Genomic DNA, 26,597 nt, shown 5'->3' with positions numbered 1-26,597 from the left:
ATTTAACATGGTTAAGCTTAAGAGATCTTGGATTGCCGCACGAGCCGATGTCCGGGCGAAGAGGGAAATGTAGGCAATGTAATGCACGTGAGCTGTTGGCTTGAGTACAGTGATGCATGGATATCATAACCTGGCTTATCGGCAAGCCATGTGAGCATGAAGCCGAGAATATGAATGAAGTGCAGGATGCACAGCATAAAATGACATACGCTTAGGTAAATGCTGAAACGTGACCCATGAACAGGTCTAGCTTAATTAGCAGTTTATTTACCCCAAGATGAGTCATAGATGCTGATATGCTTGATTACTTGATTGAGTGATTAAGACTGTTTTCTATCATCTGAAAAGAGAACGATGGAGGGACGCTAGTGTTAGATCCAACGAGTATGATAATGAATGTCTAAGCGATAGTGGAAATCTGAGCGTGCCGCTATGGCGGATGATCTCGAGCAGGGAAGTGTCGCTACTATAAGTGTCGCTACTGTAAGTGAGTGGGCTCGAGCCTGCGACTCGCTTACCCTGCGAGATTTCCCCCAAAACAAAGAATGTGCAGTGCAAGTCCTTAAGGTTGTTTTTTTTATATCCGTGAGTGATATGATAGTAGTGCTGCACTTACTTTACATGATGCGGCGAGTCTAAACTGGGAAACAAGCAAGGGTTTGGACGGGAATGAGCAGGGAGAGAGAAGGAAAATGGGATAGGGTGAGCTGCCACCCCCTGTGATACTGACTATTGTATGGAGCAAGACTTCTGACGCGCAGGCATTCTGCAAGAATATTATAATTATAATTATTATAATTTTTTATTTATTATATATATATAATTTTTTTTAAATGCGTATGCGGGAAAAGTGAGGACCTACCTATACCTTACATAGATTTACCTTTACCCTGAACCTTGGAACTAAAGATAGCAATAACATATGTCGGAAATTCTCGTGAATTTGTTGCAAACTGCCTTCTTGCCGGCCTGCACTTGACGCCTTGTTGTTACGTAGAGGTGAGGCGCAGGAGATGTGGTGAAGCTTTGCATGCGAGGATGTACGGCCCGTTCAGCGTGAAGGCCGGAAGCGCCGCATTTGAGCGGCCCTGATGCCGGTGTTGTCCTCTCGAGAGGCCGGCTGAAGGCGTGCGTCAATTGTTTGCATGAAGTGCCAGGATGCAGGGTGTTGATCGAGCCATTACCCGGGGGCGGCTGCTTCCCGTAATGGTGAGCGTTAGAGCGAGCCGAGGAGGTTTCATGGGGCCCGGCTTCCTTTTTTCCTCCCGCGTCCGGATCGGCGAGGTTGCCGGCTGGAGCTGCTGGCTCGAGCTGGGGAACGCCGCTTGTAGTTTGATCCGCGAGCTTGCAGAGCTGGTGAAGAAATAGGCATGGAGCTGGAGTAATGTCCATTGACCTGCTGCTGCAGTTGGGAAGGGAGGAGATCTGCCACTGCTGCAGGTGAGCTGCTGCGGAATACCGAGCGGCAGCTTGAGGAAGTCGATGCGATCTAAGGCAGCGTGTTGGGCCCGAATCAAAATCCTGCTGTAAGGTGGTCGTAGTCTCAATACTCTGAATCGTACATCTTGAGAATTTAAGAGGTTAGTTTGACAATTGCCGTCTGTGTGTTGCGCCGATTCACCTGGAATGTGAGCTGTCAGAGGAGAGAGCATATTTAAAAGGTTTAGCGGAGCGCTATGATAGGCTTGTGAGAATAGAGCGAAGTGATTGGTTAAGCTGGGGAGTGATGCCCCCGATCACTTATTGAGAGGAGAGAGAGTAGTAACATGGAAATAGTAAATGAATGATTAAAGGCCCAGATACACCGGCCAGTCACCTGAGAAGTCGCCGACGCCGACACCGACTGTTGCGTCGCCGGACTCTCCTGCGTATTTGCCGACTTTGCGCACTGGAACACACCGCAAATCCGAGCCAAGCACGTATGAACTGCGCATGCGTGAGTGGCAATAACTCTCCTTACCAGCAGGCGGCGGTAGTGTGTATTCATCCTTCAAAAGAGGCAACAACCGAAGACAGAGAAGAAGAACAGACTCCGTGATATAAACAAACAACAAATAGCGTTTTTCTTTCCATTTTCACTCTCGTCCATTGAAAACATGAACGAACAGGAGCAGGACGAACGGGAGGTACTGGAGCTAGCAGCCCTTGGACTCACGCTTGTGTTAAATCATTTGTTTACCTCCCTCACTTCCGTTAACGCTTCTCATGCACTGATTCGCTAGCTGAACAGCCAATCAGTGTTATCCCTTTGTGCGACTTCCGGTGGTGTTCTCGACGCCGATTCAACATGTTGAATTGGCAAGAAAAGGCGTCAGGTCGGCAGAAAAGCCCCGACGGTGCGGCGCACACCACTCCGAATAGGGCTTGCCCATGCTCATGTTCGGCCTGACTCCCATTTACTGCCGATTTCGGGCCGGTGTATCTGGGCCTTTAAGAAGGTCTTCCTTTCTTGTTATTGTGCTTCCTTTAATTTGTACCTTTCACCGTCACTCTAAAGAGAGTTTGTCTGAATCATCTGTAAACCTTTAAATACGTTTATGTCCAGCACATATACTCAGGGGCGGACTGGCCATTGGGAATACCGGGAGTTTCCCCGGTGGACCGGTGCTGTGTGTGGGCCGGGGGGCCAAAAAAAAAAAAAAGAATTCTTTTTTTTTTTGCCTAAATCCTACTGGCCCACATTTGTAATTGTTCGGGCCACTCCCTTTTTTTTTTTTTTTCTTACCTAAATCCTATCGGCCCACATTAGTAACTGTTCCGGCCCAGCCCAGCCCAGTGGGGTGTGGCCCACTGGGCTGGGCTGGGCCGGGCCATTTTGATAGGCTACCTTTGTTCTATCTATCAGTTTCCATTTCACACATCAGGCGCGTAGCAGCTGTCACTGTGCAGTGAACGATCAGGAGTGAGTGACTGAGAGACCTAGCTGGCAGTTGCTTACAGATGGATAAACAAGCTCCAAAGTGTAAAGGCGCTTTTGTATAGTTTGTATATACAGTATTGTAGCGAGCCGTGGGTTCAGAGGGAGGGGCTTGCATAGGGGAGGGGGTTGGCAGGGAAACATGGTTCAGGGGGAGTGGCTGTACGGCTGTACCCGTAGGATAGAAAAGGGGGAAGTGACGTCTGACTCAGAGGTCGCGCGGCTGTGGAGAAGAACGTGTTGCCCACATTCTGTTACTGAGTTTAGGCTAGTTAGCTAGCAGATTTATTGTTTTGGGTGCAGTCACTTTTGCCTCCACTTGCTGTTCAAATAAATGTTGAAAGAAAAAGTAAATCTGTTTACAGTTCTGTTTTATATGGGTGTTGAAGAAGAAGAATTGGGAGGGATGAAACCCTCTTTAATGGTCACACATGCAGAGCACACAGCACACACAGTGAAATGTGTTCTCTAATTTTAACCCATCCTAGTACCAGGAGTCTAGTACTAGGAGCAGTGCGCAGCTATTGTACAGCCTTGCTCAAGGGCACCATGGCAGGGCAGGAGGTGAACTGGGACCTCTCCAAGTAGAAGTCCACACTCCAAATGTAGGTCTGGTCGGGGACTTGAACCAGCGACCCTACGGCTCACAGTCCAAGCCCCTACTGACTGCCATAGATTTAGTCCCTAATTTGGCTCTAAAAGTGCACCAGATTGATGCATTTAACTTCAACATTTACAAAAAAATCTTCCCGGGGGAGCTTGCCCCCGGACCCCCCTAGAGGAGGTGAGGTCCACCACCTGCCCACACCCCCTGTTTAATGGTCTCACCCACATTGAGGATGCTTCTTACGCCCATGTTTTATTCCACGTGTCAAGTCAGGCAAATTGGGTCAAAATGTTATTGCATCAATGATCTGTTAACATTAAAATCACTAAATATATGCTGTAACTATTTTTGCTCTAGGCAACCCAAGGGCTCAGGTAATGTGATTGCTATGAATAATGGTCCAAAATAACATAAAATAACGTAAAATGCATAAAAGGTTTTTTGTTAAGTAACATACTTTCGTCGCCGGGCCAGCCGATACATGCCGCGCATTAAGTGGGCCTTTCTGTCAATTAATCCCCGGGCCACTTTTTCCCCCCAGTCCGCCCCTGCATATACTGAACCCAAGTACCAATTCCGTACTACAAACTAAGTCTTCGCAAGACTTGACTATGCAGTGTGGTTTCACTGGAAAAAAGACAACAGTGTAAGTATCTAAAATAAATGCTCTAAAAGGCAATATCTATCTAATCTACATTCTGTCTGGATAAAAACCAACTCGGCAATACGTCCAGGGGTTCCTTGACTTCTCAAATCAACATATATATTTGGGAATGGCTTCTATGGGTACTATTGAGTCTCATTTCTTCTTCAATCAATCAATTAATAAATCAATCAAAATACTTTATTAATCCCAGGGAGAGATTCGGTTTCCTGACAGTTGGTGAAGCTGAACGGTCCGGAAACCATCAAAGGAAACGTTGGAAACTTTGTTGATGGAAAAGTTCTTGATGGAAACGTTTTCCGAACAGTCCGGAAGCCATCTATGCAAACAATGTTGTCAGATATATCCTGGAGCAGCAATTTATTTCTTAAAGCACATTAAACTACACTACAGATATTCTATTGACTCCTAGCTGACGCTGTTAGCTTGTCCATTCCATTAGCCAGGGATCTGACGTTGCCCATGATGGATTGGAAAGCTGATTTTACGAGCAATTGCATTCATGTGTGATGATCATAGTCCCCAAAATATAAACGTGGCTTTCACTGTATGAAATGACCTGTTATGACCTCTAGAATAATCACAGCCACATGAAGCTTTAAAAACATACACTGGAGATCAAAAGCAAAAGCTATTTACGATAAGAAGGTTTTCGAGAAGTTTTACAAAAAATACAGAACTGTCCAAATTTCACCAAAGATAAGCACACTACTGAGACAGAATGGCAATGTCAATTATTGTATATTACAAAATATTGTCAGAAAAGTATAAAACATAATTCGATAACAATTCTCTGTATGTTATTGCGGTCAAACCTATGTTCACCGCGGTGCATGAAGAGCAGAGAGAGCGAGCCGGGGGCCTGAGTGCACTAACTCATTGCCAGTCAGAGTGGCATTGTGTGATGATAATAAGGATAACTTCCTCCAGGATAATGGAGCCGGAGCATATTCAGGCCTCCGTGTGCGCCGTCCCCTAGGATGGCCCTGTCTGCTGTGAATATTCTGCATTTAAATGGTCCATTAGAAGCCAAACAAACACAGACAGGCCTCCATACTAATGACCGACGGGGTCCAGGGGTGAGGCAGGGCACCCGCCATGTCTGAGTGAGTGTGTGTGTGCGTGTGTGTGTGTGTGCGTGGGAGAGACAGAAGAATTTGTGTTGATGTTGGAAACAGACAGGGAGAGTTTGAGTGTGTCTTGGACTGGGAGGATGATTGTGTGTGACATGGGTCAGAAGGGTATAGCGGGGGGTAGGGTGATGGAGAGTATGGGCTCTTTGGCCAGGGGGGAATCCTCTTCTCAGTCCCAATGGGTGCCCATTTGCATGTCTGTCCCATGTGTGTGTGTGTGTGTGTGTGTGTGTGTGTGTGTGTGTGTGTGTGTGTGTGTGTGTGTGTGTGTGTGTGTGTGTGTGTGTGTGTGTGTGTATGCATATTCTCACATTATCCATCTTCTGAATAATATGTCTTTGTTGGCTTGCATGCATTTCTGTGTGCATATGTGTGCATATTGCCTGTCATATTGTCATGTGCAAAAGTTCATGTCCATATTCACTTGTGTTTGTGTGTGTGTGTGTGTGTGTGTGTGTGTGTGTGTGTGTGTGTGTGTGTGTGTGTGTGTGTGTGTATTAGTGTGTGTGTGTGTGTGTGTGTGTGTGTGTGTGTGTGTGTGTGTGTGTGTGTGTGTGTGTGTGTGTGTGTGTGTGTGTGTGTGTGTGTGTGTGTGAGACGTGGAGTTGCAGGGGTTATTCTAATAAGCTGTGGGCCCCGGGCCCTGGTCAGCCCTTTGCTCGTTATCATTATTAATATTTGAGGAGAAGCCTGTGCAGGGCGGACAGATGCCCTCTTCTCTCAGCTCCTCATAAAATATGACAGGACACATCCCCTCGCCCCCTCACCTCGCTGCTGTTTATCAACATATGAAGACTGAGGTGTCTTAACTGGGAAATGAAGTTTGGATTGTATTTTTGACGGATAGGGCCAAGATCACAAACAACACCACTGAGGATCTGAATGTTTTTGGCGTGGTGCATTCAGATGAAACACAAAGATCCATTCTGGCCCACTTTATTATATTCAATGATTTGACCAATGTACTGTCTTTGCAGTCCTGGTTTATCAGTGGGTTTAAACTGTAACTAGTCAGCAACATACTTGGGAATTATTTGGGCAGATAATATGGCCAGCATCTTAAACATTGTAAAATGAGACATCAGGGAAACATGGTCCATCCCCTTTAAGCACCGAGCATCATTGAGGCAGATAGTCTGTCTCTTCTCGTCTTAACAAAATCCTGAGCTTTGTCTTGCTGTTCACCCCTCAAGTGCAACAGCTTGAACCAGGATGGAGCCATCAGTTCTATTGCTGGGTTAGCCCAACCCCCAGGAAGTCAGCCGGGCATTGAAGCAAATCTTCGAATAGGCTAAATGGTTGTACTTTAACTTCCGTGTCTTTCCACGTTATCATTTCAAATATTTGTTCCCATTGACTTCCATTGGCAAGAGAGACCCCTGTAAATCAGTGTATATACAGTATATTAAATAATTTGTATAATTAATCCCTGTAGGAACATACAAATACACGTTACTGCTGCCCATGATGCAGAAGATATAGGCGGGGCTTCAAAAAAACACAGCTGCTCATACTCTATTTGCCCAGATAGTGATTTTTTTGGTACTCGAGAGTCTGGCCATTTTGGCTTCACCTGGAAAGAAAAACAAACCTGTTTCTTTACTGAAAAACTTTAAATGAGATCATATTTGGATGGGCAAACAATTCTGAAACTGACCATTTCATTCTTTAAATTGTTCAAAATACATCCATCTGACTATATATCATTACAATATGAATTCCTTCAATTTCTATCTTAATCCATGCAGGGAGGGTGAGGACAAAGCAATGGAGAGAGAAAGAGAGTTGTTTGTTCTAGTAATTGCTGGAAACAAAAACGGCACTTCTTCAAACAAGCGCGGACTCCTCTGTGATATATTTGCATATTCGTGAGAGCAAAACTTTTTTTCCCATCTCTTTATGCAGGGGGATGGTAGGCGTGTGAAGGTTATTTGTTTTATGTGACATTCTGGGAGTTTTTCGCTAGCCATAATACAGCTGGGGTTAACACTCACACACACACACACACACACACACACACACACACACACACACACACACACACACACACACACACACACACACACACACACACACACACACACACACACACACACACACACACACACACACACACACACATACCATGTCTACATCACTTCAGGGGACATTACATTGACTTACATGCATTTCCTGACTTATCCTGACCTTAACCATAACCAACACATGCCTAACCCTAACCCTTAACCTTAACATTACCCTTACCCTAACCCTAATCCTAAACCTAACCAAGTCTTCATCCTAAAATTAATGATTCCCCTAATTTTCTCCAATTTGTCCCCATAAGGGAAGCGAGTCCCCACACGTGACTGTGTAAACAGATTTAGGTCCCCACAAGTATAGTAATGCTAGGCCACACACACACACACACACACACACACACACACACACACACACACACACACACACACACACACACACACACACACACACACACACACACACACACACACAAACACACACACTTTACTGCAATATCTAGTGTGCTCTTTGTTGGTTTGATAGTGTTCTTGTAGTTTTCCCTCCCACACACACTCATTATGATGCACACACACTATTCTTTTCCAGAATTTAAGTTTGCAATCTGATCATCTTCTGATTAATACGAGTGTTTTTGTGTTTTCTTATCTGTTTACATCTCTTTATACACACTACAAGTAACAAGACAGACACTTAAGCATCCTGTATACAAACGAGCACACACACAAACAAAAGACAGGGAAAGTAATACAGTGGAGTAACAAAACGCAGCAGCAGCAGAAACAAGCGGGCAACAAAGCGAAGGCGTGTTATTAATGGAGCGTTGTCGAGCGAGGGTTTATTTTCGACACGTGTGCTAGTTAACGCCAACAAACACTCTCTGTGTTTTACGCAGGGCTAAAACAACGCGCTCGGGGACTGCACCAAGCCAAACAAATGATATCTTTTTTTAGTCAATCGTATGTTTATACAATAGGAGAAAGGGGGATATGCAGGGTGGAGTGAGTAGGCACCACTTTCTTTAATAGTTTAGGATGGAGAAAAAGGAAATGAAGAAAGAGAAGAGGTTTCAGAGAGGAGGGTTTTGGTCAAATATGAAGGTGAATGTATGGAAGTGATTAATATTAGCAATAGCAATGAAGTTTACACCGTTCCAGGAATGTAGTATTTATTGAAGTTTGTGTTACAATGAAAAGTGAAAAACAAGCCAATCAATAAGCATTACTGGAGGCGGTTTATGTCGATAACAGAAGTTATGGTAAAGAAAACCTTGATTCCCTCTTTCAGGCTGGTCCGGAGGATCAACTGAAGTCCATGCAGAGGTAGAATATGGGTGGGGGTCCATTTTTCAGGACTGATTCTAACCAATCAGAATATGAGCACCCAGACTGTAACTAGAAAAGACAAAAAGAATGCACCAGAATAAATAGAATGGTTAATGGGATGGAGGGGTGGGACGAAGCGTCAAAGGGATGTAGTTTCCATACCAGATGTTTGGGCAGATGTCTTCAGCAAGAGCCTGAGTCTTCAGAGGGTCGCTGTGCAGTTGAAGACGTCCTGCGACGTTCCTATGCAAAAGACGCTGTGTCCGCAGGACTTATTGCACATTTTAACTTCAACTTATGTTTATATACATTTTTTAATTAAATTATAAAATGGGATAACTTAGTTATTTATTCAGATACAATCAACATCTAGATTTTTAATGCACTTATAATGCCATCAAGCCGTGTTGATGCATCTACCAATGCCACCACAAATGTTACAGATACTACAACTATACAGAATTCCTTTATTTCAAAGTAAAATGATAATCTTTCAGTCTGTATTTTGTCTATCTTGTTTATTGTCACTGAGACATTCTCCAGTTGGAAGGTGCTACTAAAATAGACATACTACTTGATGCAGTGTAAAATTAGAGCAGACTGTGTGTAATGCCTATAAGATATATAAATATTTTGTATGCTTCAAACAAACACGTTTAAACCAAATGTATCTTGAACTCATCTACACTCTGAAACCGGAGATATTCTGGCGACTGGGGTGCCAGAAAATGTCCGTTAAAAATAGGAAAAAAACTGTAAAATAAAATACAGAGGTAACATGTAAAAAAAAAAGTAACTCACCTTACCACCAGTAACCTCTATTACTGTAATTGAACATGACATATTTTTATTTTAACATATATTATTTGTTAGAATAGAGTCATACACCGGAAAACTGAATAATTATCTTAAAAAAATTATGAACAAAAGTTAAAGTACGGAAAATTACTTTTATTATTACGAAAAAGTACTGTATATCTAAGACAATTTACCATTGAAGGTGGGGTAGGTAATTTTGGAGAAACCAGCTCGAGTGAGCTAGAATTTGAAAATACACAGCCGGAAAAAATCTGGCACTTCCTTACAGAGCCCCTCCTCCAACACACACAAACGTGCACATGACCAATGAGGGCACGAGATAAGTTTGTGCACAGATGGAAGGCTGACAGGCAGGTAGGCCATCCAGTTATTTTAGCCGGGCCGGCTCAGATGATTGGTCTTGCTTTTTACAGTACTACGGCTTCCACAGATTAAATCTTTTTATGGATTTTTTTGTCAAAGCGCTTAAGATATTCATTGCTATCGGGATGTTAAGAGCATTCCATGGAATATAACAAAAAGTGTATCTCGAGCCGGTTTCTCAAACTTACCTACCCCATCATTAAAACACAAAGAAAAGAACGTAATTTTACTTTGCAAAAGCCTTAGTTTACATTAAATATCACATTTTTTACCAAGATAATCTGTGATTTTACAATAAATGTTTTTAGAATTCCATGGAATCTTTTTCTTTTAACATATATTAATTGTTAGAATAGAGTCATACACCTCTAAAAAAAACTGAATAAATGTTTTTTTAAATGATAAAAAAAGCTTAAAGACAGAAGATTACTGTTGTTATTTTAAAAAATACCGTACATTCAAGATTCAAGGCTTTATTTTCATTTGTACATTAGCATCAGTATTTAATCATTGCAAAGAAAAACTGAATAGAAATAGTGCAAGAAGAATTGCATAGAATTATATATATTGTATAAATATATGCAAGTAAATGGAATATGATTGCACTGCCGTACCAGGCCGTGATGCAGCCAGTCAGGATACTCTCTATGGTGCACCTGTAGAAGATGCAGAGTATCCTGGAGTCCATGTTGAACCTCCTCAGCCTGCAGAACAATTACCTCATAATGTCCAGGGACTTTTCACACAGAGAGAAAACATACACATGTTGGGAGGAAACTGCATATTTTTTTAAACCAACCATACGAACAAATTCCAAACTTCATTGCATCACAACAGAAGGTGTTCATCTGTGGAATAACTGTAATGATGAGCTGAAATACTGTGCAACTTTATCTAAACTAAAATTCTTATTTAGAAACCAAATCCTGAATGGTTCTGAGCAGGACCTGTGATGTGATGCTTGCTATTTCTTGTTGTTGTAAAAGTTATTCTTGTTGGTTGTTTTCTACAAAATAATAATTTGTTTAAAGGAATGAATCCAATCACGGATGCTGATGACGATGACCTAAACTTGTATTTTCATGAACATTGTACGCTAGGGGGGGTAGGATCAGAAACGTTTTTAAGCTTCTTCTTGCCCCTTTTGAACATGATAGAAACTTTGAGAATACATTTTTTTATACCTTGAACGTTTTTTTATTTTGCTCGTCTTTGTTATAATTATTATTATTGTTTGTTTTGTTTCTAACATGTTCAATACATTGACTAATACCTTTTATTTTTAAAGAGCCGCTGTCTAGCTGTTTTGGTGATGGAGTTAGTGTGATGAGACCATGTCAGGTCCTCAGTGATGAGTCAGGTCCTCAGTGATGTGAACACCAAGGAACCTGAAGCTGCTGACTCTCTCCACCGTAGTCCCATTGATGGCGATGGGGGCCTGTCCCTTTCTCTGCTACTTCCTGTAATCCACAATCAGCTCCTTGGTTATACTGACGTTGAGATGGAGGTTGTTATCCTGGCACCAAGATATCAGTTTTTCGACCCCCTCTCTGTACGCCATCGGTGATACATCACAAAAATAAAAACAATAAATATAATATATTTTAAGTAATAATAAAGCAGAATAGACCGCCAATGAAACATTTCAAAATGTAACAATATCCAACATTTTCCAACATTTTGTTCAAAAGATAACAATTATAAACACTAAATAAATCTACCAGTTATGTGTTTGTGTGTGTGTGTGTGTGTGTGTGTGTGTGTGTGTGTGTGTGTGTGTGTGTGTGTGTGTGTGTGTGTGTGTGTGTGTACATGACTATGTGTGTGTGTTTCTACTCTCTCCATTCAAAGTCAGCGATATTTGTAATTAATGAATACACCTTTATCTTTATCAAGTGCTGTTTTTGTTTTTATTCCTTCCTCTCCACCTTAGTCCCCTTGTCCGGATTGATCTTGAACAGGCTGTTAAGACACAAGTACACTTACATTTAGAGTTTAATTACAAATCCTGTGGATGATACAGCCATTAATTGTCTTTACAGTTATACAGCTTGGAGTCAAAGGCTACACTTAAATGTACTTTTCATGAACTGTTATGATCATATCTGTACATTTAAAGCATTGGTTTGAGTTTAGTTTTGTTATATAAAGTCGTCATTTGGCATCACTATCACACTGGACAGTATCACAGCAGGTCTGTAAACAGGAGCAAGCGGTTACTTGAAGATCATTTGAATGTTGGTAGCTACGAGTGCCATCTTGAGAGGTTTGTGTGTACAGTAACTGGGGCAGATGAGGTGCGTGTCAGCAGCAGAGTGAGCTTGTGTTTGTTCACTGCAATAATACCAGGTTCCGGTGCCCATCCCATTTCGGTGAAATAAATAGTTGCGTCTTCCTCGTCAGATTCCATTTTCATCAGGTGCTGACCAGGGGCGGACTGGGGGAAAAAAGTGACAGACAGACAGGCCCACTTAATGAGCGACATGTATCTGCCTGCCGGCCGGCGACAATATTATGTTACTTAACAAAAAACCCTATGCATTTTATGTTATTTTGGACCATTATTCATATAGTAATCACATTACCTGAGCCCTTGAGTTGCCAGAGCAAAATAGCTCCAGGATATATTTCGTGATTTTAATGTTAACAGATCATTGATGCAACATGATAACATTTGGACCAAATTTGCCTGACTTGACACATGGAATAAAACATGGGCGTAGGATGCATCCTCAATGTGTGTGGGACAATTTGACGGGGTGAACCTCACCTCCTCTAGGGAGGTGAGGTTCCCACCTCTTCAAACCCACCTCTTCAACTCTGCTTATCCTTAAACCCGCCCCTCCCCCCTCTAAACCAACATCCTCCTGACTGCTTTTCTGTTTTTGTTTTGTTTTTGTTTTTGTTTGTGTTTTTGTTCTTGTTTTGTTTGTCGACCTGACTCATAATGTAAAGCGTCTTTGGGTCTAGAAAAGCGCTATATAAATCCCATTTATTATTATTAGGGAGTTCCGGGGGCATGCTCCCCCGGGTAGATTCTTTATGTTGAAGTTAAATGCATCAATCTGGGGCACTTTGAGAGCAAAATTAGGGACTACATCTATGGATACATCTCTCAACACCCATATGAAACAGAACTGAAAACAGATGTGCTTTTTCTTTCAACATTTATTTGAACAGCAAGTGGAGGCAAAAGTGACTGCACCCAAAACACTAAACCTGCTAGCTCTAGCCTAGGAGTAACAGAATGTGTGCAACACATTCTTCTCCACAGCCGTGCGACCTCTGAGTCAGACGTCACTTCCCCCTTTTCTATCATACGGGTGCAGCCACTCCCCCTGAAACACGTTTCCCTGCCAACCCCCCCCCCTCCCCTATGCAAGCCCCTCCCTCTGAACCCAGGGCTCGCTACAATACTGTATACTGTATACACAGCCGGAACACCGGAACACTTACAATTGTGGGCCGGTAGGATTTAGGCAAAAAAAAAAAAAAGGGAGTGGCCGGAACACTTACAAATGTGGGCCGGTAGGATTTAGGCAAAAAAAATAAAATATTATTATTACTATTATTTATTTTTTCCAGCCCTCCGGCCCACGCACAACACCGGCCCACTGGGAAAACTCCCGGTATTCCCAATGGCCAGTCCGCCCCTGGTGCTGACACTTACGCCAAGCCTCTACTTGGTGAAACCCCAAGAACTCTTTAGCTCTCATGAACTAAGTACAGATTGCGTTCACACCGGAATAAGTCCCTGAGGTAGGATTAGGCAAATGAAGCCGCTGACGTCACTTCTTCTTCTTCTGCTTTGGGTTTACTGGCAGGCCGCAAACAACTTCACGGCCTATACTGCCTCCCGAAGTCCCCGGCCGGAAGTCCATGGAGTTGGGGACTGGCTTCAGTAGAAGCTGCCGGGACACCCAGCAGCTTCTACTGAAGCCTTCTCCACCGCTCCCATGTTTTCTTTTGTGTTGCCATAAGTTAGTCTCTCTGCGTTTGTGCGCTGGGCTAATGCTAATAATGCTAATGCTAATGCAAGGATAATAAAATGGCGGCTTCTCAAAACTTTTTGGGAGCTTTACGGGGCGTGGTTTGCAATCCGCCCAGCCAAATCAGAAATAGGAACCTTTTTCTCCCACGAAAGTACCTGCTCTCTAGCAGGGACGGAAAAGGGGGTAAAAAATATCTCATGAACTCATTTTAGTTCCGAATTTTTTTGGTGTGAACGCAACATTTCGGAACTATATCGGAATTAAACTGGGAAAAGTACTGCGGTGTGAACACGCCTCTTGGTAGAATAACCTGGCCGTTGCACTGACTGAGAACGTACCTTTGGATTGACAGTTTGATCAACCAATCATATATTGATATGTAGCCAATGGGCGCATTCTTTCAGAGTTTCCCTCGGTTCCAGGGTATTCTAGAAGGCCCGGTAGTTCACTGGCTCGAGACAGAGGATCTAGATAAATGCCACGAAGCAATTCATATGACGTTGTATTGTTTTTAACGTTGAAATGGCAGGTACAACAGGTGAAGTTGATGTTGTTGCGGAATTGTTGCGATTATCCTTTTCAAGATGACAATTCACTGAAAAGACGACAATTCGGAGGCGCGGCGGCGGAGGGTCTGTGTGTGTCTACAGAAGGTCCAGTTGTCACTGCATATGCATATATATATGTGAATATATTCATATATATGTGTATGTCTGTATATATAATATAAACTGTATATTATTTTCCATCATTCAATGGACAATGGAGTATTTGTACTTTTTAAATATATACCATCAGAGGCTCGGGAAGGTATTTTGAGTGGGGGTGCTGAGGTGCTGGACTCCAGTGAACACTTTACGGGCACTATAGAGCATGCACAAAAGCACTCCCCACACGCAAACACACAGTACACCCGCGACTGTTACAATGAAGGCTCGATAATCAGCTCACGGCATATAGGCAGGGGTAAAGTACTATTTTTTACGAGTGGGGAGCGGACCCCACCTCCTCTAGGGGGTCCGGGGGGATGCTCCCCCGGGAAGATTTTTTTAAAATATTGAAGTTAAAAGCATCAATCTGGTGCACTTTGAGAGCAACATTAAGAGATCTATGGATCTCTCAACACCCAGATGAAACACAACTGTAAGCAGATGTTCTTTTTCTTTATGGGTATTTTAAAAATCACTCCCCTTTCAAACTCTATTCTTGTTTTACTGCCATATAGTATTTCATATCTATTTTTCCTTTATTCTCTTATGTTTTTCATAACTATAATGATCATATGAAGGTGTGCCGCGGAAATAATATTTTGAATAATTTGTGACCAAACCGTTTGAGACCCACTGAGATAACTTAGACTAAAGTTAACTATCTAAACACTCAGAGAGTCCTTTAGCTCACCTGAGCCTCTCAGTCTGAGAGGAGAGCTCTCCTCCAGCTTGTTGTGGAACAAACAATTCCGTATGTCCGTTAGCGCAGCTAGCTAACCAGATGCTAACAACACGTTCCCTTCTGCTGGCACCGGTCCCTCTCTCTCTCTTCCTCTCTCCCTCTCTCACACACACTAAATGCGCTATTTCCGCGCGCACACACACAGGGCCGAGCTTGAATGACAGAAGCACACTTTTATTTCCATGCAACTCTCTGAATCGTCTGGTGTCTTGCCTCTGTTGCATTCACTGAACACGGGAAATTACAGTCCTGCCGTCCTCTCTAGTGTCTTGATGAGGTTAATGTATTATATTATTGAGGTAGAATTGTCCGGGGCTACATTAAAAGCATTCCGGTCAGGCCAAAATATTATTTTACCAACAATGTGGAATTTATTGGCTCCATATTACACAGATTATGCACAGCAGGAGCAGCAATAACCGTCAAATAATAATTCAGACAGGGGAGCTCTGCACCCCCTGCCTGCCGCTAGGGGGTGCTGCAGCGAGCTCAGCACCCCCCTTCCCGCGCCCATGCATACCATCAAACATATGTTCATATATAAAGTGGGTAACTATACAAAACAAAGTGAGATAACTGTTTATGAATATCTGTTCAACTTTATATAAACTTTTGTAACTCTTGAAAGATAAATGAGTGTTTCAATAAAACTATTAAATATGAAAATGTATAGTGCAGTTTTTGTTTTCATTGCAATCTTTTTTTTTGTATATGTATCAATATATAGCCATACATGGTCCATGCATATATTGCAATATATTTTAAAATATAAGGAGTACTTTCCCATATATGGAAATGTATGATCCAGTATATTGTATTATATTTTCCAATATATTACAATTACAAAAATGTACAATACTGTAAATGTTTTTATGTGAGGGACTGCGGAGGGAAATTAGCTGAAAGCTAAATCTGGCACTGTTACGCTTTACACATTTTAATGTTTTAAGTGTTCATTACAGTGCATTGTCCCTGCAAAATAAACAATGAAATAAATAAATAAAATGTTAATAACAGTCAACATTTTTGTTGTTGTATTTAACTCTATGGTTTTACACAGTTTTTATAACTGAAATCCACATATTTAACAATTCAATCCTCAAAGTAAGTCAAAATGTATTCAAATGTAGTTTTTTACTAATAGGATAGTCAACACCTGTGTTTTTTCAGTTTAACAATGTAAAGTAGTGGTTAAATTAATCAAAATTACAAAACATTTCTTTCTTACTCATATATTTTCTTAAATGAGTATTAACAGTATTTGTTATGTATTTGAGAGTGATATATAGCCATAACAAAAGTATTTTTTAGTAGAATTTTTTAGTTAAATTTGCATTTAAAAGCTGCTAAAAAACAGATGAATAATGTATTCCATTTCTACAGTTTTTTGTATTTAATACATGACACATTTCAATAAACCGTTTATTCTTGTAATTTTAATATGAAAAGATTTCTACAGTGTAGGGTTAGGGTTGCAAAAAAATTGCCTCCCCTTACCCTGAAACACTGACATTTTCTGAAAATAAATCTTGCTGAAAATAGAAAGATGTAAGGGTATGGTGTTTTGGACGCCTTCGCACAAAGCATTTTGACATTAAAGGTGGGGTATAATTTTGGAGAAGCCAGCTCGAGTGCGCTATAATCTGAAAATACACAACCGGATAAAAATCTGGCACTTCCTTTAAGAGCCCCTCCTCCAACACACACAAACGCACACATGACCAAAGAGGGCACGAGATAAGTTTGTGCACAGATGGAAGGCTGACAGGCAGGTAGGCCATCCAGTTCTTTTAGCCGGGCCGGCTAAAATGATTGGTCGTGCTTTTTACAGTGCTACGGCTTCCGCAGATGACATTTTTTTATGTATTTATTGTCAAAGCATTTAATATATTCATTGCTATCGGGATGTTAAGAGCATTCCATTGAATATAACAAAAACTGTTTCTGAAATAAATTACATACCCCATCTTTAACTTAATATTTGTATCTGTGTAATTCAATACATGTTTATGCATAAAGTGATATACTGCTCTGACATGTAACACACGGTAAATATTCATGTATAAATATACATTTCTGCAGCAGAATGAAGTTTGAGCCTTATCGTTGTTTATTCTTAGATTATCAAACTAAGACCTAAAGCTCCTGCCGTTCAAACAGGGAAACCCCCTACGGCTCTGAGATCTAGCTCCCCACCTGTCAATCTCCACTCTGCCCCAGGGCCGTACCAAGTCTGTCCGGGGGTGGGGTTGATATTAGCCGTATCGCCTTTTTCCACCCCTAAGTTGTTTATTTTCATTTTAAGCTGACATTTTAATACACCACTGTGCAGCTTGTCTGATCCTTTGCCAAAACTGAAGCAAAGAAAATCTCCCCTCACATAGTTGTCAGCTAGAGGCAAAAAGGCCGAATGTGAGGATTGATGAAACAGAAGACCGTAATGATCGCTAGCATCTGTATGGCTGTGTATATATGTGTCTGTTACAACAAGTCCTCCAACTCATACGACCAAATTGGTCGATTGTTCAAGCCCTTATTACGACCAAATAGGTTGATTCTTCAAGCGCTTATTACGACCTATAATCACGCTTTAAAGTTTTCGACCTCTAGTGCTCCTGTTGACTGCAAAAGCTCCGGAGGGTCGTATATTCACAAATCACCCTATATGAAAAATCCTAAATTGCAGGATAGTTTGGCCATTAAAATGCTTTTTGGTTAGATTTTCTAGCGAGAAGTGCATATTGTACTTTTAGAATCCACGTCCAGTGGATGTGTAGGATCTATAGTTTGATAGATATTACGAATTTGATTTGAGGTCTCGCCAGGAGAACGTGTAACGGCAGCGTCCATGTAAAGTTAGCGTCAACCCTCACGGGGTGAAAACAGTATTTCCGATCTCGAAGTTTTCATAATAAAACCGTATTCCCCTCACTGGCAAATTATTTTAAAACTATATCTGCAGTAATCATCCACTAAAAAACATCAGTTTATCCTTGTTAATTACATGAAATTAATTGGTTTAAATTGTGTAAACTTTTGTGTTTTTCCCATAGGTTTTTCCCTTTTGATTCTGAGAGACACATTTCTTTTTTCAGAAATTTTGCAAAAACATCGAACTACCCATAATCCTCAGCTATCATTGAAGCTCGGTATTTGGATGTTTTAGCCACTATGCCCGTTGGGATATGGTGTTTATGCGATGTGAAATCCGAAAAGATTTAAAAAAAATAAAATAATACTTTATTCCGAGTGTGCTTGCTTTTTTCTTTGAAAGTCATCACACAACGAAATTGTAATACACGGTACGGCTGCATTAAATATTACACATCTGCCATAGTTCTTTATTTATAGAGCCCTGATGAGAAGACTTCTGGACAAACTGGAAGAAATGCCTCCGAAACTGAATACGTGACATGGATCATAAATATATCAGCAATTAAACAGCATCTTCAATTTCTCTCCACACAATACGTCTCCTTGCAATATCAACACTAATTAGGCTGACTTTTATATTTGATCCAATTAGTAGATAGGCTGTATTACACCATAACGGTGCACAGCTGATATAAAGGGACACCTAACATGTTATTGCATTTCATTATTTTTATTATTAGATATCAATAGGATCCCTATAAAGTATATTCATTACTCGTTATTCTCTGCTAATAGTTAATTAAAGACTGTAAATGATGACTATTTTGCACATCCCTTTCAAGATTTCAAGATTTTCTAAGGTTTATTGACATATCATATTATACACAACTACGGTGTTATGCAATTAATGAAAAACTTGGAAAACAGTGCATTACAAGACATCTATCAATATATGTGTATACCTCCAGCAATTTTAACTATGTTGAAGCACTTATTTTAACTGATATTATGCATATGTATTATACTCTTGTAAGATGTATGTAGATAGTATAAGAAATGTGCAGAATATGACAGTTTAATGAGGTATACACACATATTGATAGATGTCTTGTAATGCACTGTTGAGGAACCTGCGATCCAAGTTTTTCATCTCCAACCTTGTCAGGTATTGAACAATCAATAAATATAAAACACAGAATTTGTGTGACTATACTAAATGATTTACAAATAAACACCACTGCATATTTAGAACTTTTACACATGCTGATGTAACGCAAATGTTTCCAACTTGGGATCAATAAAGTATATCTTATCTTAAGATAATCGATGGCTACTGCCATATTTGCAAAATTTGCCTCTGAAACTTGACAAGTGCATGTTTCAGGCTTATCAATTAACAACAGGAGGGGTCACAGACATAAGAACAGCTGTTAAATAAAGCTCTTCTGACCTTAGCTGTCATGTGGGTATATATTAATGCTGCCCATTATGGGCACAAGCAATTTTCACCCATTTATTAATTATATGTTTTAAATGTGAGCGTTCCTATCCCCTAAACCTCCAGGGATGAACACAGTTTAATACTGGCAACTTCTTATTATGGGAAATATGAAAACGTCTTTTAAACTACAATTCCTAGCAGAGACGTGCCACAGAACATGTTGCGAAATACAATAGCCAGCATGTGTAGTTCTGGGGAAGGGGTGGGGGAGGGGGGGGACGGGGTGGACCCGTTCAAATCCAGTTTTGGACAGTCTGCCGTGGTTCCATCCCATTTCAAGTGCTGTTCGACGCTCGGCGTAACCCTCGGAGCACACTCAAACATCCAATCACAGAGCTTGAGGACTATCACAGGGTTTGTCAAGCGAAGCAGAGAGAATACTTACTTCCGGGTGTAATATTCTCCAAAGCAAATGAGCTGCTCCGATCCTCGGTCCTAACGGACTCCAACTTGTGTTTATTAATCAAACAAATAAATAAACACAAGGATAATTATGTGTTATTGTTGAATACATGGAGAATTGCACAGGGGAAAATAACATATCTATGCCACAATTTTAGATGCGGATTTTGTTAAACGAATACGTTTGCGCTGTGGACCAACACTATACATTGACGGGGAAGGGGGTAGCAATAAAGATAACACCATTAAACAGTTACTAGGGCTGTCAAGTTAATGCGTTAACGCAAAAAAAAATTAACGCCACTAATTATTTTAACGCGATTAACACATGTGTAATTTTTGTCCTCGGCCGCCCCGTAGTTTCAGAGCGCGTCGAGTTTAAAATATGATCTACAAGCCGATGCTGACAGCCCCGCTCCTGCCGTCCGCTTGCGGCAGACCACACTTCCACGCTCACCGGCAGGCCCAGACTGGCCATCAGGAGGACCGGGAGGGTGTGTGTATGTGTGGCGCGAGAGAGAGACCTTACGTGTATTGTTGTTGTTGTTAGCATCTGGTGCTAGCTAGCTGCGCTAACGGATATAAGGAGCTGTTTAAATGAAAACAGAGGAGTGACATTTCGCCGACAACTGCGCCGAGCACTTCACTTTATGCAGGTAGCCAGACAGCGGGACATTGTGGGAAAAGTCAGCACACTCAGCAATGATTGCAGCGTCCAGGCAGCTCCCGTTCGAGCATATGCCTTGAGTTGCACATAGCTCAAACGATCCATCACACACACACGCACGCACACGCACACGCGCACACGCACACGCACGCACACGCACACGCACACACACACACACGCACTAGGGGTTTCACCAACTAATCGACTAGTCGACTAGTCGACTACCTTTACCACTAGTCGGCGCTGTAGGAACTAGTCGACTAGTCGTGAAAGAAATTGAGGTAAACGAGGTGCTGCAAAATGCTCCAAAACACGTCCGACATTCTTATGTATGGCAGTACTTCAACGAAGATGTAACCAACTCCACAGTGAAGTGTCAGTTGTGTACAGCTGTACTGAAGTACAATACAAATGCATCTGCTATGCGCAACCATCTGAAGATGAGACACCCGCTGCCGACAGCTAGCACTAGCAGTAATGCTAGCACCCGTGAGCAACGGACCGGCGTCAGCACTGAACAGAGGCAAGCGAACAGCAAGAAAACACGGGTCAACAGTGATGCGGATGATGAGCTACGGGATTACTGCCAGCGGACACCGCATATCCCCACAATGGATAATCCACTGGAGTGGTGGGCAGAAAACGTGCACCGCTTCCCCCGCTTTCGAGGAGCTACCTGGCTATTCCAGCCACAAGCACCCCGAGTGAGAGGGTTTTTTCCCTGGCAGGCAACACTGTCACCCGAAAGCCGTCAAGCCTCCTTCCCTCACATGTCGATGCGTTGGTGTTCAAACCAAACCAAAAATATGGAAAGGTGGACGTTATCGTGGAGGACAGCGAATAAAGTGTTGCGCACTGGATTTACGTGGCATTTATGTAAACAAGAGTTTTTTGCTGTTGATTTTGGTGAGTCCAGTTACTGTTTGTTATTTACTCAGCCATGTAACACAAATTAGAATGCAGTGTTTAATGTTACTGTATGAGTTCCAATATAAAATACAGTTGTACTTTACACCTCTCTTTGTGTGTCTTTATTATGACGTAACGACTAGTCGACTAGTCGACTACTATTTTGAAAAATGTGTCGACTAGTAAATATTGGTAGTTGTGAAACCCCTAACACGCACACACTTTGTATTGTATTATTGTATGAGAGAGGTTCCAGGTTTAATTGAATCGAATATTTGTAATGTTCAGAGGTTGTTGTGTTTAATATTCATGAGAATATTTGTCATTGTTCAAATAATAATAAACATTTGCATAAAGCATATTTGTCCACTCATATGTTGATAAGAGTATTAAAAACTTGAAAAATATTCCTCTAAGGTACATTTAGAACAGATAAAACATTTGCGATTAATTTGCGATTAATCCCGATTAACTATGGACAATCATGCGATTAATCGCAATTAAATATTTTAATTGACTGACAGCCCTAATATACAACATAACACAAATAATATCGATAGCAGCCACCCTAGCAACCACCTTGGTAACAATGAAAACGTTGTATGGACACAATTTCCTGAAGTATTCTTCGTAATAACTAGCCAACTAAAGATCATGTACATCCACTGCACACATAATCTGAAATAACAACTCATATTTCTTGCATCAAATGACATCAAAACGCATTTTAATGGCCAAACTAACTTTAAAATAGGCATTTTACACCGAGAATAAAACGAAGTTCGGCCATGTTTTTTTTTTTCTGCAGGGAGAAATTTGAAGATCGCGTGATAGGCGCCAGCCATTGGAAATGAATGGTGAATAAAAACGTAGGGATCTAACTATTTCAGAGGCGTTTTTGTAGAAATACTACGTCCCAAGTTGTGGACCAACGTAGTTAATACACGTTTTTTTGTGAGACTGGGTTGCAAAATCACACACACACACACACACACACACACACACACACACACACACACACACACACACACACACACACACACACACACACACACACACACACACACACACACACACACACACACACACACACACACACACACACACACACACACACACACACACACACGCGTACAGAGCCATCGGTGTGACCTTGTGAGTGTTAGTTTCAATTCTGGCACTTAAGCCTGTGTCTTTCCTCAAAGGCTGGCTAATGCTTTCCCTGAGGGTAATCACTGGCACAAACCTGGCAACCTCCATTCCACTCTTCGCTTTCTCCTTCACTATCTTTTTCTCCTTTTTGTGTTTTTCGCCTCTTCTAAGCGACTCCCTCCTCTACTGTTAACAAATGCTCTTTTTTCCACTGCCCCCTGATATCTCGCTCTTTTTTTCTTTCTGTCCCTCCTTATTCCCATTTGTGTTCTCCCCTTTTTCTCCCCTCCTCTCCCTACCCTCTTTTTTTCTTGACTTTTTGCATAGTGTTCAGCAGGGGAGCCATGGGGCAGAGAAATAATTCAAAGTCTTTGCATATTGCAGGCGCTCTGGTCAGCGGCGGGGCCCGTTGCACTGACACATTAGTTTATCAGGACTAACCCAGCAAACAGCCATACGCCATGAGAAATAGCCTGGGTGCTGCTACACACACACAAATGCACACACACACATTCACACACAGAGAACACACACGGTCCGCCACTGTCTGTGGGCCACGGGTGCCTGGAGAGAAGACGGCTATAAAGAACGGGGATAAAAGGAAAAAAAGGAAAGTGGCTTGAAGGAGAGGGAGACAAGATAAAAAAAATAGTACTGTAGCATCCCTTTAGGTAACAGTGATTTTTTTTGCATTGTTTAATTTTTAATCACTCCCTCTTTTTGCATATTCTATATATAAATATATAATAAATGTCTGCGAGGCGGATAAAAGAAGAACAAAAATAGCGGCTGAGAATCATTTGTTGTTCTTGAGAACAAATTAATTCCAGCGATAAGTTGCTGGGGCCGAGCTTTTTTCAACCCACCCTTTCAACTTTTGCACATCACTTGTTCGTTTGCGCCGCAGGCTAACCTTTGCTGGTCATCCTGCTTTATTTCTGGAGTAAATGTTCTCCCGGAGGCAGGCAGGAGGCAGACTGGCAGCTGCTGTTTGCACCACTGGGAGGACACATGGGTGGAGAAGTGAGCTATGGGAGCTGCTGTGATACTGTAGTACTCTTACTGGTAAATAGCTGGATGGCAGCCCGATGCAAGAAGCAATCTGAACCAGATACAAAATACTTAATGAATCGTAGGAGGAAATTAGCTATAACATGTAAGGGATAATGTGCAGCTTGGCGTTCATTAATGTAAAAGAACACCAACAGGGTGATTAGGATCCAGATGCAAAACTATTTACAGGGATACAATACATACATAATAAACTAACAACTTGACTCACAATATTGAATTAGAAATAATGTAATTGATAAATAAATGATTGTATTGTTTCCACTAAGAAAAAAATGGTCGAGGTTTTCTGTAACTGTAAAGGTCTTTAAACAATGCAAGAGCCCATTCGTTGTTCCTTTTAGTGTTTCATTCCGGTCTGTCTTCTTCTGTTGTTCCCGTTTGGGTTAACTTCCTGTCCGTCTTATTCTGATAATTTCTTGCCGTCCAGTGCTCTGTCTTTAACCTCTTTCCTTTATTTAGCTTTGATTTGTTTTATTCTAAAATGGAGCTAATGTCACATAGCCCTATTTCCCCTGGGATAAATAAAGCATATTAATTATGATTATACATGACCCCAGTGCAAAATTAAAAGTCTCTATATCAGTACTGAAAATAATGTATTTATATATATAATGTTACTCAGCCCAGCCTTCTCTTTCCCCTGAATCCCTGCTATTTTCTCCCGCTCTTTAAACTGTTGGAGAAGCGAGGCTCAGGGTGTTAGCAGGGAATTTGTCCGGCTTTGACAGGGCCGAGCCGTTTTTCCTCAGCGCTCTTTGAAGAGCGGCCGCTTATCGACGCTGGGGCTAAGCGCCGGCCCTCTGAGCGTGGGTTCCAGCACCGTTGGGAGCGGGGTGAGGCCAGCCTTCATCAAGATATGGTCACACACATTCACAGTGTAATTTTCACACACGCAACCTGTACCAGATTTAGGAACAAACATACAAACACACATACATAAATACATACATACAGTACATACATATGCAAAAATACAAAAACGTGTACAGAAGATACACGTGCACTCACAAATCATGCACACAGGAAGACATTTGCAAGAAAGATGTAGTGACATTTGGATGAGTGGGGAAAGAGATAATAGGGATGATGGAGATATGGGCACAAGTATGCACACACTCAAACACACATACACATATATACACACTAACCTTTTCCCTTGGCATACACATGAGGAAAACATAGAAATGCTTGCAAGAGATAGATCAATGGGGCTTTGTGGCCTCATGGTGTGAAAGATGTGAGCGGAGGAAGGTAGAATTTCATATTGGGACCTCACATCCATTGTTGAGAGTGGACGACTGCTGCAACTCACATTAAACAGATGAGAAAAACGTCTCCCTGTTGAGGCTATGAACCTCAACCTGAGGCATCGTTGTTCCACCAAAGAAACGTTTTTGTTCAGTTGGCTCTTTGACCCGGTTTTAGTTGTGTTATTTACCACCATGGTTATGATCCCAACTTTCTTTGAGAAGATCACCACACAGGACACAATGTACGACACAAGACTAAAAGCAACACATGAGGGTCCTATGAGGGGACATACATTGCACACTGGGCACACATTGGTAGACATTGTCTATAAGTACAGTTATCACTACCCTCAAATGCATAAGTTAACTCAATTGATAGCATAATGCCAATATCAAAGTTAGTACCTAAACCAACATGATGTAGAGGTGTTTTCCATGTTTAACACTAGAACCGCCAGAGGTCGCTGTATACCTAAAACCGCCAACGGGTAAAATGTACCCGCTATAGATTTTCAAGGTACAATGTTATTTTATTTATCATACAGAACAGTGAGTTTTGATCGCACAGGGATGAAACTTATACCAATAGAATATGTGGACTGTCAGCTTTTCATATGATATAGGTTGTGCAGATAGCATGACGTTTAAAATATCGCTAAGAGTACTGATTTAAACGCTTGGTGTTAGACTTGTGTTTTGTTTTGGTACAAATCTCTCTATCTCTCTCTATCGATATATCTGTAATGTTCTGTTCTATGGATATGTAATTGTCTACATAAATAGACGATGCGGACTACTTCTCTCATTCCGAGTGTCCATCTTTATTCAACTGGCACGTAACCTGCACACATGCATTACGTCCTCAACGTGAGCTCAGTCATCCAAGATCTTGTATTCTCCAAGATGTTACACTATCTATAACTATATATTAGGGGTGCACCGAATGGGGAATTCTTGGCCGAAACCGATACCGAAAATAGGAAACAGTTGGCCGAAAACCGAATGCCGAAAGGCCGAAAATGATTAATAGAAATATATATATATATTTATATATAATGTATACATTTTTTACCAATGTTGTTCAGCTACCTGATAATGGAAAAATACATTATTATGGCAAAACTTAACTTAACTTAACTAATAATCACTATTATGGGTCCATAAAACATTTATTCAGCACTTTTGAATGCACACAGTACATTAATTCCAAGTCAAGTGCATTTTCTTTTCTCTGTAGGATAACTACAACAAAGTGCATTCAGAACAAAGCCAAGGTGCTTTAAAGCTGCCTAAACATCTAGGCCAGTAGGCCTACAACAAAATAGTGTAAATAAAGCCGAAAGCCGAAAGGGCCTTTTTAACAATTTTCGGCCGATAATTTTCGGTGGCCGAATATTCGGTGCATCCCTAATAAAGACTGTAACAGCCAGGCCTTCAACAACAACAAATGCACCAATAAGTTTGGTAACCTAACGTG

The 26,597-nt window shown here is 41.5% G+C and overlaps 1 long non-coding RNA gene across 3 annotated transcripts; it reads right to left on the bottom strand.

The window, feature by feature from the left end:
• Window positions 1–8,614: 8,614 nt before the first annotated feature.
• On the bottom strand, window positions 8,615–15,383 carry LOC307042160. 3 transcript variants are annotated; one of them, XR_013809024.1, is made up of 4 exons: window positions 15,241–15,383; window positions 11,728–12,284; window positions 8,828–11,397; window positions 8,615–8,734 (listed from the first exon to the last, which is right to left on the bottom strand). It is a non-coding gene; the product is annotated as an uncharacterized lncRNA (long non-coding RNA). The 3 variants fall into 3 exon arrangements; XR_013809025.1 differs by having other exon boundaries at window positions 8,828–11,809; window positions 12,194–12,284; XR_013809023.1 differs by having other exon boundaries at window positions 8,828–12,284.
• Window positions 15,384–26,597: the final 11,214 nt, after the last annotated feature.

The sequence above is a fragment of the Notothenia rossii genome (genome assembly GCF_949606895.1).
Source record: "Notothenia rossii genome assembly, chromosome: 6".
NCBI lineage: Eukaryota > Metazoa > Chordata > Actinopteri > Perciformes > Nototheniidae > Notothenia > Notothenia rossii.
This window is presented reverse-complemented; position numbering and strand designations above follow the sequence as displayed.